The 14,201-nt window shown below is 39.1% G+C and overlaps 1 long non-coding RNA gene across 1 annotated transcript in view; it reads right to left on the bottom strand.

The window, feature by feature from the left end:
- LOC139045192 (uncharacterized) overlaps window positions 1–12,773 on the bottom strand; it is a 142,101-nt gene extending 129,328 nt beyond the window's left edge. Inside the window, exon 1 of the long non-coding RNA XR_011503087.1 lies at window positions 12,405–12,773. This is a non-coding gene — a long non-coding RNA (uncharacterized lncRNA). The remainder of the gene's footprint in view (window positions 1–12,404) is intronic.
- Between the last annotated feature and the right edge of the window lie 1,428 nt (window positions 12,774–14,201).

The following is a 14,201-nucleotide window of genomic DNA, read 5'->3' as shown; positions in this document are numbered from 1 at the left end:
ATGGTGTGCATCCAACAGTAGGAGCTCGGCAACAAACACAATAATTGACTGAAAGTACAGTGAGCTTCATATTGGGTGGAAATAGATGGACATGAAAACAGGATTAAGAAAACCAGCATTTTAACTGTAGGCTTAGAAAACTCTACATTGAGACACTTAATCCAAACCTTTCCTGCTAAAAAATAAATTGAATATTTGTAAAATGAAAGAATTGGTCATTAGAAATATTTTCAATAACTAGGAGAAGTCAAATGAAAGCTTTTTAGGAATTTTTATTCTAGATTGCTTTAGGTTTCATTCTTTTCTTTTCTTTTTTCTTTTCAAAATGACTGGTTATTGGTTTGGTTATTGGCTTGAAGTATTATTTCAGAGACTGATTTAAACATTTTTTCTATCCACTAAAAAGCAACAATGGGCATTTTTAATTTTACAGAAAAGCGGAAAAAAATATTAATCTGCAGCCATGCCAAAAAGGCAAACAAAAAGAGCAGTTTTTAATTAAATCTAAGGGCTAGAAGTCTTGGTACATTTTTTTCATTTCCCTCTTCACTCCTCTCCCAGCCAGTAGCTGAATGTTGCATTGTAACCGCTCCTCGTCTGATTTACATTTTTCTCTCTTCAGAAAGAAGAATATTAAAAGTCACAATAGTATACCTTTTAGAAGAAAATTTTAATTACTAATTCATAAGAAGTAATATTCATGTGCCAAGTATGTTACATGAGCTAAATTAAAACACTAAGTTGAATTTGCTCTGGGGGATGTTAATACCGGGTAATATAGATAAAGGGGTATGTGGATGTTTTCCTCTTCCTGTAAGAGAAAATTCTGACTTTCAACAGGTGAATACATTCCCGCATCTGAATTAAGAGGCCCTCTGTGATCCTTGTTTTGGGGAGGCCTATATTCTAAAAGTGAAATCTAAATAATTGAAATCAATCACAGACTATTCCTGATCTTCAACACCAAAGAAGGTCTGGAGGGTACTTCAAACCCCTCTTTATTGGAGAGATTCTGCCCCTGGTTTATCATCAGGAACTTAGACACGTGTGTTAAGAAGTGACTAGAAAAACAAATTGGTTAAAACTGAATCTGGATTATGCTGCAATCCCTTTGTGTAATTGCTTTGATATCTGAGTCTTCTAGTCACTAGGCTCCACTTAGCAATTTTAATAAGGATGGCAGTTACTGAAACAAGAGGAGATCAATGGCCAACCCAGCTTTATCAGCACGCCATGAAAATTAGAAATTTTCTGATTAGTACTCCTAAGAAATACAAGTCAAGCAACTTGAACAGAATCAAAACCCAGAGAAAATCTTTAAGAATACTAGAACTGTTTCTATATAAGTGGAGAATTAAGAATTTTACTCAAATGAGTTATATTTAAATAATCGAAAAATATATATGGCGAAAATAAATGAGAGATCATGTGGCAAGAACATCTCTATAAAATGAAAGAAGCAATCTTCCTAATTACAATCACGTCATTGACATGATCATTTTTGATTACCAGATTGTACAAATGCATTATCCTTTACTATTATTTCCTAACCTATCTGGTGTCTTACACAGAATGAATTTTCAATAAATATTGTTAAATTGATGTGTTTGTTATTCTAATTCTATATGGGAAAACCTGTGTGTATAATATACCAATAGGCAACATTAAGAAAAATCATATGATCTTTTCAATATATGCTGAAAAATCCCTTGAAAAATATGTATTCCTTGTTTTGTTTAAATATAAAATTGGGAATGGAAAGATTTTCCTGTATATAATTTAAAATATCTGTTTTGAAGCAAAAATTGCCATCACGTTCAATGGAAAATTTCTAGTATTTCTTCTTTAAACCACATTTCTTTAGACTGAACTGGCCTGGGGTGATAAAACAACAATGGGCCATATTTATACTAATACATACATTTTCTGCTTCATCCAATCCAGTAATACTTTCCCTCAGCCTTAATCAAAAGTTCCCATACTCCTCCATCTGTTCGTGTGGTACACGCACTTTTGACATCACAGACTATCAGGGTCTCCCTTCCCATTGGTTGCATCCACTGTGGACCAGTCAGTCAGTTGTCGACCAGCCTCATCCTCCTGCTGGACCTCCTGCAGTTGCCCTGGGAAGTTATTCTCAATAGGCATGGACATCACTTCAGGGTCTCCATGCTCAATGCTAGGGGCACTGTTGCCCATGGCAGCTCATGATGATGCCAGATTCACCACCACCGGTCAGTGCTGGTATCACCACTTCCAAAGCTGGCACTGCTGTTGCCTCAGGTCACAAGGCACCAGCACCACGCTGGACAGAAGCCGCAAGAACCCCTCTGTGCATCCTCTTTACCACACCATTAGATTATTCACACTACGCTGACATAAATTCAACAGATCGTATGCTTCCTGTGAGCAAACAATTTTCACTCATGATCAATTCTCTGCAGGATTAATGGGAAATGCAAAAAAAAAAAAGGAAAATGAGAAGTTTGTTTACCTAATAAAGTATTACTCAGTGGAATTGTAAATTGGTGCATCTCTTTTGGAGCCCAAATATCTTTGAGGAATCACAACGTTTGTACTTTTTAAACCAGTAATTCTGCTTTGGGGAATTCTTCCTGAAGAAATAATACAATATGTGGGAAAGGTTGTATAATGAGGATGTTCCTCATGGTATTATTTATCATTGTAAAAAGTAAAAACAAATTAAATGCTGAAAAACAGGAGAATGATTATGTTCACTTTGAATGAATGATTAAATTAATTATGCTATAGCCACTCAATACAAATATAGAAAAAGCACAAAAGTGGCTGAAGAAAATAAAAATACTATGTCTCTATTATTGTCCATAAGAATATGTGAAAAAGTATAGAAGGGAATATATAAAAATTATATTTGTTATAATAAGGTTGTAAGAATAGTTTTTTTCTCTACTTTCAGCTTTGTGGAATTGCTGTCTTACTTTGCAAATTATGACTTCAAAATAAGGTAAAGGATAAATTAATAAATGACTACTTATAATATCTTTTAATTAAACTGCATATCTTCCCATGCTAGGTGTCAGTCTTAATTCTGGTAGCCTGAAGCTAGTCATTATCAATAACTGGCAAATCACAACTCTTACAAAAGTTCTATTGCTCCTCACACAGCATCACTCAAGCCTGGTGGAGTGTCTTTCAAGTGCCCTCTTGAATTTCTTGGCTTTTCCAACGGCACAATTCCACAAGATTGGCCAGGGCACTTGGTCAAGAAGGAGACACACAGAGCCTCCTCCATGGGCTTTGTCTGGTATCTCTGAATCTCAGCCAGAAGGGAACGGTCACTATAATTATGAATCATTTTCTAAGCTTCTGATGAAAAGTCAGCCTGAAATACTGCTGCTGTAAACCATATCATGGAGCTGTTGCAGATATTTAAATCACACTACACCAAAGGAAGGAAGGACTGCAGAAGAGAGGAACTGTAATGTAATGTCAAATGACATCGGGATCATGTAAAGAGGTGATTTGTGGTGTTTGCTTCAGAGCAGCTTTAGCTGACCCCAGGAACTAGAAACACAGAGACAAGTGGCAGGTTCATGGGCAGGAAGCTCCAGCCACAGCAGTCATAGGAGGTAAATGTGAAGCAGTGCCAGGGCCCTCAGCCCACATTCCTGGGGTACAGTGCTCTGTTCAAACGTGCACAGACCCCAGAGGGCCTCCGTGGACAGTGCTGAGCATACACCAATAACTGTCCCCAAGAGCTGACACTTGTGGCAGGATGTCGATCAGATCTCTGCAGAGTGTGGACAGCCCTGGGATTAACAATTATGCTGAAGACTAAGGAGACTGTGAAAACCAGGGGTGACTTCTCTGTTATCTAAATCTTACTCCCTCCTTCAAGGTTCAGCTGTTACATCAGCTTTGTGATTTTGAAGAAAATCACTTGGTTTTTCTAGGACTTAATTTCCTCACATTCTAATGAGATCTAAGATGAGAAAATTTCTAAAATCATGTCCACTCCAAACTTCTCAGAGTCTCTGATTCAAAAGCTTCACAAAGCATTCCAGGTCACACTGGGTGGCCTCCTCTTGAGCTTTCAAAGCACTTACTACCAGTAACTTGCAATTTACCACGAGGCTGATTTTCACTGACATGTGAATGTTTTCACTAGGTCCTTCCCAAATTGGTCAGAAACTTACCCTCAAGATCAAGTGTTCTGTTTGTCCAGAAGACGTAATAGTAAATGTTAAATGAATGCTCACTTGAGAAATGAATAAATGAATTATTATATTCTCTTGCATCTATATGCACTAAACACTTAAAGATCAAGAAAAGGGAAAATTACATTAGAAAAACTCACTCCTCCTTTGTCTGATTGGGAAATGTCACTGAGTTCCCCAGGAAGCAGATTCTGAGACAAAGACGTGTGAAGAAAGCATATTAGGATATGCTTTTAGGATTAACACCCTTGGGTGAAAGGAAGGAGGTAGGAAGGGGCAGAGAGGGAAAGAAGATGAGCTGGGGTGCAGTCACAACAGAGGACTCGACCAGCCCCAAGGGGAAGGCCTATAACTGGGACAACCTCTTGGAATTGTCCCAAGACGGGACAAGGAACTCAAGCATTTACACCTCTTTCTCACCTTCCCAGACAGACTGGATTCGGCCTGTCCTCATGATGCGGGTGTGAACTTGGGTGAGGCTCTCCAAGGGCAGCTCCCAGAAAGGGATGGCAGCCAAAGGCCCAGCAGCTGGGAGTAGAAGGGATTCAGTGCTGTGGGGGTGGGGTAGATGAGGTAAGGACAGGCAGCATCTACTGTACAAAGAGATGGCCCATTCTATATCACATCGAAATCTTTTTTTTTTTTTTACAGATCTTTGCTATTTATTAAACCGCTTTCACATTCCTAAACCCCTTAATCCAGACAACAACTCTGTGAAACGTGAATTATTGTCACCTCTAAATAACAGCTGACAGATGAGTTTTGCAAGTATATGTAAGGTGTCCCCTGGGGACTCCCAGAACTAGTGAAAGGAATTTGCAAGGCCAGAGATGTAGAGGAAAAATTGGATTCTTATAATTATGTGCTAGGTGAGCCAAAGATAAATAAACTGTCAATGATCACTATTATCATGATCATTCATGCTCTCAGCCTGTTGTGACCTGGAAAAACTGGATTACAATAATATTGTGTTCACTTTTTTGAATAGCCACCTCACTCTTCCTGTTCATTTTAGGATGTGATCATTTAGAGCCCCAGGACTTTTACATGCGAATCGCTATGAAGTGCTGTTTTTATTCGATTTATTTTACTTATATGACTTATGCAAGTTATATTTGTTTATAATCTACCAGCAGAATGTTTATACTTATCCCTTGTTATGGACCGAACATTTGTATCCCCCCAAAACTCATATTTGAGACCCTAACTCCCAATGTGATGATATTTGAAGGTGAGGCCTTTGGGAGGTAACAAGGTTTAGATGAGGTCATGAGAGAAGCCCTCATAATGGGATTAATGATCTTATAAGAAGAGGAAGAGATGCCAGAGCTCTCTCTCTGCCATGTGAGGATGCTGCCAGAAGGCAGCTAGCTGATTGCAAGCCCAGAAAAGGCCCCATACCAGGAACCGAATCTCCCGGCACCTTGATCTTCCCGACCTCCAGAACTGTGAGAAATAAATGTCTGTCGTTTAAACCACTCAGTCTGTGGTATTCTGTTACAGCTGCATGAGCAGCCTAGCACATCCCTAGAAAATTATTGTCTCTCAGTTTGGGTCTATCATTCTCATCTGATGAGGTTATGTATTCTTGATTCTGATACCTAGAACGTTACCCACTGTTCCCACCTGCATTCCAACCACCTTTGTAAGCCTGCCTTCAGTGTTTCAATCAGAGTTTTTAATGAAAGGACAGCGGGTTATGAAGATTCCCCTTTAGTCTGACAACCCAGGGTCATATCTGTTTAATGAATGAAGATTACCTTATAACACTTGACTTCAGTGTCTGCATCTTGTCATCTAAAATAGTAGTTTCCAAATTATTTTTAGCAATATAACTTTGTTCAAATAAAATCTGCTTCCAAATAATTAAATAAAAATAGATATAAATGGAATCTCTCTGGCTCCAGTGGCTGGTGGGGTGAGAGGCCCAGGGCCTGCTTTCCTGTAACAACTGCTTTTGAGAGACTTCTGAGGTGTCTCCATGGGCACCCAGAGCTTTGTGGGTTGCAATCAGAAAATCACCCGCAAAAATATTGCCAGGCACTTTATCAAATGCCTTGCCAAAAATCAAGGTACTGACTTTTCACTGATTTACCAATATAATAATACACACACTCACACAGTCACTCACACACACACTGTGAGTCTCTCATGCTTTGTCCTTGGTAAACCTGTGCCAGTTCCAAGTAATCATTACTTTCTTTTGCAAGTCCTCACAGGACAGTTTTTTCCAGAGTTTATTAAGGAAGAGTGTCAGGCTTGTTCTGTAGTTTCCAGAGTCCGCATTTTCTGCTTTTCTAAAAATAACATCTCCAGTCTCTGACACCTCTTCTGTTCTCCACCTGTAAGTTCTTTGTGAATTCTGGTGTATAATTACTTTATCCAAGGCAATGGTTCTCAAAGATGACTGCGTATTAGAATCGCCCAGCGACGTTTTCAAAAAGGTCCTTGCCTGGGTCCTTGCATCCTACCAATTAAATTGGAATCTCTGCACGTATTTTTAAAGGTTCTCTGGTAATTCTAAAATGCAGCCACGGTTGAGAATCAGTGATCTAGACCTGGCTTAAATTCATTTTATACACCCACTTGTTCCTTTACCATCCGTTCCCTTTCCTTAAGCTCCAACCTCTCTGTTCTTTTTCTCATAGACGAGACTTCGCCATAATTTAGAAGATACAAGTAAAATCTGAGCTATGCAGTTGTACTTTCTTTTTATTGTTTGTTAACCTAAGACTAAGTTATAGCCTATGCTTTCTGGGTCTTTGGCTGTAAACATAACTCACAACTCCATTTTAGTCAATAGCATCTTTCTAAAGTCTCTGTTAAATAAAACAATTCCAATAAATTTTTGAAAATCATACGACTTCTTTTATTTTTTCTTTTAATCTCACCCAGTTGCTTTTTGACCTCTGGTTTTATAAATTCCATACTTGGCAAGAAAATTCCTTGGTATATTGCAGTCATTGTTCAAGAAAGTTTTGGTGACCACTATGCCATTATCTCTTCCTTCCTGTGTTACAAATCTAAGTTCACTGTGTATCCATTCTCGAGCATCATCATATCAATATCCTACTCCACAAGAATAATTTCTGACTTTCTTTCCTGCATTTTCTCTTTGAGAATTGCCAAGTATCTCCTGCACTGTTGGAAGTCTCGGTATGACAGTTTGGAATTTGTAAAGTCCATTCATGTATCTGATTCATTCTGTATTTTGCTTTGTAGTTCCATCTGGGTAATATTCCACTTTCCTCTAGAATTTCAGGAGAAATCCTTTTTTTACTCAAGTATGCATATCATTCTGAGAAATATTCTATACCTTCTCTGGGGCCAATCCGTTTGGAAATTTAAGCTATAGTCCAGAACACATCATCCTCTTCTTGACACCATCTAGATAGCCAGTTATTCATATAACACATCAGCTTTTCTCTTTAAAACCATGACCCCCAAATGGAAGAACAAATGACCCAAAATCCCTCCACGTCCAGAAATGCAGGACTGTGAAGTCCTTAGAAATTTCCCTCAGTACTCATCGCAGCTCTCCTGTTGATTTCCTCGTGAAGGAGCAGAAGTGAGGGAGAGTTGATTAAGGGGATGAGTCTGAGCAGATTTTCTTCTGGGCAGAAAGCAATGCATTTCCTGATGCGCCCCTGCTAGGGCGCCAACTCTGTGAATTTAGAGATACCAACCAGCACAAGGAGATTCTTGCACTAGTGAGGAGATTCCTGCCCCAGGAGTGACTGTCCATTACCCTGACCATTCAGTTAGATTTGGGTTACTGCTTCTTTCTCCTGAAGGTCTGACTTTTATCCTGGGAAGATCCTCTTGCTTGATGTGTAAAATGGTGGCCACATTTTCTTTTTCTTTCTCACATTTCCATTTGTAAACTTTAAGACTCCAATTTTGATCCTCAAAATCCTTTTCATATCGACATTTTTCCTTCTTGTCCCTACACCCTCCTTTTTCTATAAAATCCAGAAAGCACAGAACAATTCCCTTGGTGTAGAAGTCCCTTGGCACTCCAAAAGAACACTTGTGGTTTCTCTAGCAAATTGCCCCCAATCCCCAACTCGCCATATGTACACACTGACTGTCTGTGACTTTTTCCTCTCCCGGTTGCATTGGGCCTTTCTGGGTAGTTTACTGAGTAAACCTGTACACATTCCTCATCTTGATTTTTTTTTTTTTTTTTTTTTTTTTGCTGAGGAAGATATGCCCTGAGTTAACATTTGTTGCCAATCTTCCTCTATTTTTGCTTGGGGAAGATTAGCCCTGAGTTTACATCTGTACGAATCTTTCTCCACTTCATATGTGAGTTACTGCCACAGCATGGCTGACAAGGTGGTGTAGGTCCATGCCTGGGATCTGAACCCACAAATCCAAGTCACCAAAGTAGAGAGTGCTGAACTTAACCACTACACCATGGGGCTGGCCTCCCTCATCTTGATTTTTAAGAACTGCTATTCTGAAAGTTAGCAATTAGCTCTGATTAGTGTCTGTAGTATGATGACACGGTAATAGCCCAAAGTTCAGGAAGTGGAAGTTTCAAGTCCCACTACTTGCATTAAACTGGATTACCTTGAGAAAATCATTCCAGTGTCTCTGAGACTTAGTCTCCCCACCTGTGAAATGTGGAGGGGGGAGATGGGACTAGGTTGGGTTTTCAAGGATTTTTTATCTTCAGGACCCTTCATATGTAATGTCATTGAGTATCTCAAAGCATAAAAGAGAAAGTCAGAGGGACCAAGCTGAAGTGGGTATGAGCCTTGCCTGCGAGGTGCTGATCTCCATCCGCATCTCACTCCACCCAACAGCCGCTCAGTGCCAAATGAGAACCTCTGCAGCTGTGCACGGAACAGTTCAAAAACAAATCAGAGGTTCTCAAAATTTTAGTGTGTGCAGGAGTCACCCGGGAACTTGTGAAAATAGCAAATTACTGTGCAATCTCCCTCCAAAAAAATAAAAAGCCTAGGAATTTCCCATTCGTCATTTTTCGTGAGGACTAGAGATACAGAATGGTACGATGGTCACATCCTGAGACATATTAAACTGAATGAATGCTGAAGTCTCTTCAGCTCCCTTCAGTAAGAAGTCTAGAAAATGCAGGGCGCAGCCTGATTCTATACTTTGGACCTGTCCTATGCGACCCTGGGCAAGCTAACTTCACTTTTTCTGTCCTCATCTGCAAAATGAGGGCATTCATAATAATGCCTACCTCAAAGGATTGTCACCAGAACTAAGTGATCTCATTTGGTCAAACACTCAGAGCACTGCTTGGAACATGTTTGAAATTCAGCAAATCTCAGTGCTTATTATTCTTTAAGCAAAGCATGACACAAACTTCCTGCACACACACAATCCAATATGGCGAGCATCTCACACATCTCTCTAGCTGCTTCCTTTTCTCCTACATGTTCTGTGACCCACCTCCATACCACTGGACACCTGTTGCTTTTTTTATTTGGAGCCTTAGTTTTCCCATCTGTATGACAGGGCTAGTACTGTTTGATTCAATACCAAAGAGGACCGTCAATACAGGACAAAACGTTTGAATACTGCTTGCAGACCTTTAGAAGAAAGATGCCTTGTTACACACCAAGCAGCATTATTTTGATATTTAGTATGTTAATATAACTTCCATCAGCATCTTAGAAGGCCAGCTTATTTATGTACACAATTAGTGGAACAGAATGTGGGAAATGGTAGGCAGTGGTAAAACACAGGCCATTTCCCTGAGGGAAAAAAGGCCCATAAGTCACAGGAGACAGACCGAGATGTGAAGGTCACTCACTTATTCACAGGAATAAATTATATTAGACCATCAAGTAAGTTTCTTCAGCCAGTCATAAAGAAGAATACAGCTAAGTAATTTACTCGCAAATGATGGTTATAAACCACTCATCCTCTAACAAATCAAATTGCATCATACACCCCACCTAGTCATGTTCACAGGGTTACCGAAGAGGGGGTGGGGAGCAGAGACTCAGCCACTTTATTGGCTCCTCAATTCAGGCAAAAGACCACGCCTGATCATGACCAAAGATCAACACAGAGTAGCTAAATTGCTCTTCAGGCTGAAACCACTCCACTTTGAGTCCCTCCTTGAATATCAAGAATCACGCCTCCAAAGCTGAGTGCACAGAGAAGGTATCAGCAAGACCTCTGCACAGGCTTTGAGTATTGCACTGAGACTCTGACGCTCTGCTCAGCACAGTCCATTGTGGCTGAGCCAACGGCGTGGAGAAGCAGATCTGGGCAGATGTAAGCCTCTTTGGTTTAGGGAGCTGAGAGAAGGCAGCTCCTAACACGGTAAATGAGGACAACAAAAATAGGTAAAGAATCATATGCAAATTAGGGTGAAGTTTCTCATGATTTATTTTCAGATTAAAATCATACACTCCTGGAGGGGTAAAAGCCTTGGAGGAAATACAGCTAAGATTACATGCTGACCATGGGCTGGCCAAGGGCATAGGAATTATTGTCCCCATTTTACACATGAAAGAACTGAAGTTCAGAGAAAGTCATTCATTTGCCTCAGATTACACAGCTCAGTTAGTGGCAGTGGAGGGACTTAAACCAAGTTTGTCTGTCTCAAAGGCCCATGGCTACAAGGAGGCTCCAAGGCTCTTTCTAACAGCCTATAATGCCTCTCCATGTAATCTAAGATAACAAATACTTTTCTTCTTGGGTGCCAACTCTGACTGGCAGTAGATCTGTCTCAGCAGAAAGAGAGCCATGATGAGTTAAAAACTAGTTGCCAAGAGTGAAGGTGTGGAGAATAGGGGCCACATGCTAACTGCTTGTCACCCCTCATTTAGCCTAACTTCCCAATGGTACAGATAAGGAATTGAAGACCTGAGGGATAAATTTACTGGCCCAGATCCTGTGGTATTGAGCAATAGAGTAAAAGTTAAAGTCCGCTTCTGCTGCCTGAGCACAGACCTTTTCCCACTGCCCCAGTGTGCTGGTATTAAGGAATGATAGGATTCTTTGCTCACCTCCTCTGACCTTACCAGTGTGCGTACTTGTTGATAACTAGTACTCCTACTTGTTATCCAAGACATTTAGCATAATGTCTTTCATCAAAAATAATAAAGCAATTTGTTGTTAGTGCCAGAGAGAGGATTCCAACTCCTAGCGACCCTGTGGACAGCAGAGCAGAACCCTGCTGGTCTTTTTGCACCATCCTCTCACCTTTCGGTGCTGTATCAGACAGTGCTCCGTTGCTATTCATAGGGTTGTCGTGGCCAAGTTTTTTGGAAGTGGGTGGCCACATCCTTCTTCCTAGTCTGTGTTAGCCTGGAAGCTCTGCTGAAACCTGTCCACGGTGGGTGACCCTGCTGGTATTTGAAATATTGGTGGCTTAGCTTTCAGCATCACAACAACATGCAGCCACCACAGCATGACAACTGACAGATGGGCAGTGTGAGTCTTTCACTGGGAAACAAACCCAGGCTGCGGTGGTGAGAGCACTGAATCTTAACCACTAGACCACCAGGGCTGGGGGTGGTCTAACCACCACAATCACTATTTTTGTGCGAATAAATTTTTTCTTAACCAAAGATATACATTTGCATTATTAAAGAAACAAAACCATACAGAAGTAAAAAGGATAAAAAGTAAATTGGCTTTACTAACTCCCATGCCCCTCCCCTCCCCAATATGACCACTCTTAACCCTTTGGAACCTCCTCGAAGAACTTTTCTAAGCACTTATAGACCTTATAGGCGTTCATATACAAATATAGAGCTTTAAGGCTTAATTTAAATGTAGCCATAGTACAGAAACTACATTGCAACCTGCATTTTTTAACCTCACAATTTCATTACCTTTCTACTTCCTTACATAGTGTCTTTTAAAGTGCTACACTGCAAAACCACCTATTGAGGGAATGTGACATAATTTGCAGAAATATAGATATACCTCCCCTAAAGTTATCTTTACTCAAAAGAATACACTTACTGATTTAACCATTCTTTGTCTAGACTACTTACAAGGAAAAACAATTTTTAAAAAGCATCCTTGCCTATTTGGAGATTCTCAAGCCCAAACCTAAGGTTAACTTCTGATGTGTCCCTCCCCCTCACACCCCTTTTCCTGTTCATCAACAATTTCCTTCGATTTTATCTTGCAAATAGCTGTTGAAGCTTTCCACTCATCTCGTTCCCCACCACCTCCACCCTGGACCACCCTACAGTCACCCTTTACCTGGTCTACAGCAGTGCCTCCCAGACAGTCTTCTCGATTCTTCTGTAGTCCCTTTGAGTCCATTCTCTATTCTGCAACTAATATGATCTTTTGTAGCAAAATCAATTTACTTTATTCTTCCAATAATAAGAGCTCTTCATTTCTTTTGAAATATTTAATAATTTTCTATTTTCAACCTGGTCTCACTCCTACATCTCCAAACAAATTCCTGAATGTTTTAATTCGTAGCCAAATCCACATGGAAAAACTACATCATCTTGTTCCAAGTGCCAGAAACTTCTCTTTCCAGAAGAGCTCTGGGAGAAGTATTTCTGGGTGTTCCATTTTATGGGGAGTGTTAACTCAGGCAACTGACTCTTTCCCATTTGTGTTGAGGCACAAGTTCCCTTGAACTTTAAAGTGTTGGTAACCTTCAAGGATTATCTATTCATTTCATAACATTTTGCATAACAGTATGAATTTTTATTCTTTTCTGAAGCATGAGCATTACATCCATTATGTCCAAAAGGGCTAAGGAGGAACTATATATCTATGTATCAACATATATACCTATTGTTGCTAAGACGTCATTTATTGTTGATTTTCTTCTCAGGAAGCATTCATTATCTTTCATTTATTCCCACAAATGGACATGATAGAACTTTGAGCAGCAGGTTGATAATGACTTCTGTTTTCAATGGAAAGATTTGGAAAGTTACATTTTCTAGTTCACAATCTGATTCCAGTAACACCTTGCTTTCAGGCTTGTCCACAGTGCCTGCCCATTTGACCCGAAAAAGTGGTATTGTTGTGACTGATAAATTGAGCAAGGCAGTCACTCTAAAACTAAAAGTGGCAACAGGAAACTAGCAACTAGCAACCCATAACAAGCAAGAACCAGCAGAATAAACCTGTATTTAGAAAGAAAGCAGTTCATTACACCCTGCTGAAATTACTAAAAGTAGAAAACTAGTCCGTATCCTCCAAACCCATTGACAACTTGTTCTCTCAAATCCTTGATCCAGGCTTCCATCAGATGTGGACCTCCTCAAACATTTCCTGATAGGAAGTTTCTTTTGTTTTATCATAAGATTACTTCAATATATTACGAGACAGTTATTTTTTAATATTAGAAGAAATGAGTTTACTATACTTTAGAGCTGAGATTTTCAAACATTTCATTCTAGTATTGCCAAATGAATTTTGTTTAATTATGCACACCCTAGAACATATTTGACATATAATGTTTTTTCATATGATTAATTAATTGCAAAAGATGTCATTTCTGGCATATTATAAATATTGATATTTTAAAAATAAAATGTTCTGCCACTCTTTTAGATATTTTAATGAAATACAAATATCATAACAATTTGAGACCCATAATTATCTAGTAGAAAAATAAACAGTTGGAAATTTTGTTATACCTTTTTATCCTAAAACGGTGTTTTCATTTCACTTCCCTTACAGAATGTTATCCTAAAGTAAGATATTTTATGCTTAAAAATCTCTTATTGATTACCTTATCATAATTGTCTGCAAAGAGAAAAAATGTATATATATATAATTTTATTTAAAACAATTTTCTGTGACCATAACGTTTGGGTTAAAATAATAATATTATAATGCACATAACACATACAGTTAAAATATTTCTTCTGGGTTTAGTTGTCATTACTTTCATTATTGGTAAACAATTTATCAAAATCCCAAAAATATAAATATTGATAAACAATAGTCCTAAGGAGTAAATTTCTATTGTAAATTCATCACTTAATAAATGAATGTGGGTTGCTTATGAGACCTTAGCTAAAGGAA

The sequence above is a fragment of the Equus asinus genome, chromosome 4, assembly GCF_041296235.1.
Source record: "Equus asinus isolate D_3611 breed Donkey chromosome 4, EquAss-T2T_v2, whole genome shotgun sequence".
Taxonomy (NCBI): Eukaryota; Metazoa; Chordata; class Mammalia; order Perissodactyla; family Equidae; genus Equus; species Equus asinus.
This window is presented reverse-complemented; position numbering and strand designations above follow the sequence as displayed.